General features: G+C 33.2%; 1 protein-coding gene across 1 annotated transcript in view; it reads right to left on the bottom strand.

The window, feature by feature from the left end:
* Window positions 1-3393, bottom strand: part of LOC104997592 (connector enhancer of kinase suppressor of ras 2-like) — a gene marked incomplete at its 5' end in the record, with an annotated part of 32605 nt that overhangs the window by 27934 nt on the left and 1278 nt on the right. The window lies entirely within an intron of this gene.

Consider the following 3393-nt stretch of genomic DNA (forward strand, 5'->3'; position numbering starts at 1 on the left):
ATATTTAATTCAGATGACCATTTTATCTACTACTGTGGGCAAGAATCCCTTAGAAGAAATGGAGTAGCCCTCATAGTCAACAAAAGAGTCCAAAATGCAGTACTTGGATGGCAATCTCAAAAATGACAGAATGATCTCTGTTTGTTTCCATGGCAAACCATTCAGTATCACAGTAATCTAAGCCTATGCCCCAACCAGTAATGCTGAAGAAGATGAAGTTGAACGGTTCTATGAAACTCCAATACTTTGGCCACCTGATGTGAAGAACCGACTCATTGGAAAAGACCCTGATGCTGGGAAAGATTGAAGGCATGAGTAGGGGACGACAGAGGATGAGATGGTTACATGGCATCACCAACTCAATGGACCTGAGTTTGAGCAAGCTGCAGGAGTTGGCGATGGACAGGGAAGCCTGGCGTGCTGCAGTCCATGGCATAGCAGAGAGCAGGACATGACTGAGAGAGTGAACTGACTGAATACTTTGATCTACTATTTGTATTCTATGTAAAACTAATGACAGAAAGTAGGAATGTAAGACAATATATAGATATTTATGTTGTAAAAGACCATTATCTTTCTGAGACCATTAGAGAAAAATAATAATGGCAAACTGTAAACAGGCAACCCTCTCAGTAGTTCTACTGGGCATCTGGTTCAAAAATATATATGTCAAAACATATCTTTTAAAACTTTGGTCTTTTTCATTTAATACAAATAATTCACATTAACTTCAGCAAACAAATATTTTCAAGTACATCTTTATGATCTGCACCAAAGCTTTGTCAACTAATGATTATATCGCTAATTTATTTCATCATTAATATCATCAATTCTGAATAAATGAGAAAAGCAAATTGAAAGGATAGCCATTAGCTCAAAGTTACATTAAATAACATTCTTTTCAGTATCTAACTACAAGAGAATCCTATTTCTAATGTTTTATGCAGCATAATACATTGGCAAAACCACATTAAATAAACTAAAATGCCAATATTTCTACAGGATGTAACAATTTTATCATTTTTCCTCTTTATTCCCCAAAGAGATTAAAAACAAAAACAAACAAGAAAAAAAAAAACTAGTAAACTAATATTGCCAAGTTTTCTGAAGTTTTTAGGAAACTGAGATTTAAGATAGAAATTTCCTAATACTGTAAGAATTTAAAATACTGTACAATTCTTTATTTTTCCCTCTAATGACTATTATGTATATTAGACATTTTAATGATAATATGCATATGGGCTTTTGAATATACAGAAAAAATATTTTATGAAAACAATGTATTTGTGTATTTATATGTGTGTTAATTTATCAAACACAACTATAAATACTGTAATACAATTCATTAATATCTATTGAAAGGAAAAGAAGGATGATATGGTGATAGAACTTGCAAAGTAAAATGCTACTTTTAAGACACTGGAATAGGATTTTCTTTAAAAAATATTTATAGTAGGCTAGAATTCAATTCCATTTATTGAAGGAGTAACACAGCCCCACAATTAATAGGGTAGTTTACCTAGGATGTGAACCCAACTCTAAGAATAGTGTCACAACAAGAAAAAAACAAGCATTTATTTCACAGCACCTACCAAATCAGACAAGACCATGTAACATTTCTGAAAAGTCTGTAAATAGAGCTGTAACTACAGAGTCTGTTCCTGTGCTATTTGGCTTACAACTGATCTTTTTAAACGAGTGTATGAAAAAAAAAATCAAGTCAGTGGCTCTAATTCATAATGTAAAAGAGCTTGATAGTTGCTACATAAAATTCAAAGAAACTGAAACAACTTTTTGAACAGGGAAGTGAAAAAGGAAACAATTCATACAAAGTATAGACTTTCAGTGTTAAAATTTATCCTAGAGAAAGTTTATCCAAACCCCTAATTTTACAAAGGAAAAACTAAGAAACTAGGGTACAGCAAAACAAAATAACTTACCCACTTAGTGAGTAGCTTTACTAAGACTCAACACAGATCTAATGATAAATGATTTAGGGTACCAAAAATAGTGAAATACTTTCAAGAAAAAAGAATTAAATGATGAACTAGTAACATATCATTTATATCTGAACTACTTAGAATCAATCCTTCTTTGGTCATTTATCCATTTATAAAATATTACTAATTAATATAAACAATGCCTAGTGCTCAACTTTTTTTTTTTTTACAGACTCCATACAATGTACAGAGATATGTTTTGATCAATTCTTCAAGATACAGTTAGTTCAAAATAACCACTTCTGTGATTCCTTCCTTGTTTTTATTTGGCAGTATTTACTATTCTTTCCTTTGTCCATCTATGCAAATTTCAGTACCTGTTTACACAGATAAATCTGTACTTGTATGCCTTAGGGGCAGCAAGTTAGTTTAATTTAAAAATGTTTTCAATATCTAGTTTCAAGTCTGGAACACAACAGACATGAAGCAGAGTTCTGCTAAATGAACAAATGATCAAACAAATGATCAAAGGAATGTACACACGAATGAGAATGATCAATCAGTGACAAGAGTATAGTTTGTAAATATCTCACTGCATTTAAAAATGTTAAACAGTTGACAATATGCAAATAACATATTCTTGATCTCATTTAACTCTTATATTTAATAACAATGAGATGCCAGTACAAAACTGCAACTTCAATGTATTTCACCGTTCAAAAGAAACTAAGTGAAGTGGAGGGGGAAAAAATCAACAAATGGTTAAATAGGTGTATTAGATGAAATAATGTTGTCTTTTTAAAAAGAAAACGCTGGTAAAATGTTGAGAACAATAATAACTTGAGATTTAACTAATTTCACCTCAGTCTTCTTTGAAGGAACATGCTATAAACGTGATTTGTCAGAATTTCTAAAATAAAAATATTTGAAGCTCAAAACCTGCTTAAGAGAGTGGGATGGAAATCTGGGACAACCAAATGCAGAAATAATGACTTATTATGCAACTCAAATCTATTACAGTGATCATGTTAATGTCCAACACAATCATTTACCTTTCTGTAGCTCTTTCTTTATAGTACAGTTCAATTCAGTCACTCAGTCGTGTCTGACTCTTTGCAACCCCATGAATCGCAGCATGCCAGGCCTCCCTGTCCATCACAGACATTACTTTGCCAACAAAGGTCCGTCTAGTCAAGGCTATGGTTTTTCCAGTGTTCATGTATGGATGTGAGAGTTGGACTATGAAGAAAGCTGAGCACCAAAGAATTGATGCTTTTGAACTGTGGTGTTGGAGAAGACTCTTGAGAGTCCCTTGGACTGCAAGGAGATCCAACCAGTCCATTCTAAAGATCAGCCCTGGGTGTTCTTTGGAAGGAATGATGCTAAAGCTGAAACTCCAGTACTTTGGCTACCTCATGTGAAGAGCTGACTCACTGGAAAAGACTGATGCTGG

Source organism: Bison bison, unplaced genomic scaffold (assembly GCF_000754665.1).
Source record: "Bison bison bison isolate TAMUID 2011002044 unplaced genomic scaffold, Bison_UMD1.0 scf7180017852160, whole genome shotgun sequence".
NCBI classification, from domain to species: Eukaryota; Metazoa; Chordata; class Mammalia; order Artiodactyla; family Bovidae; genus Bison; species Bison bison.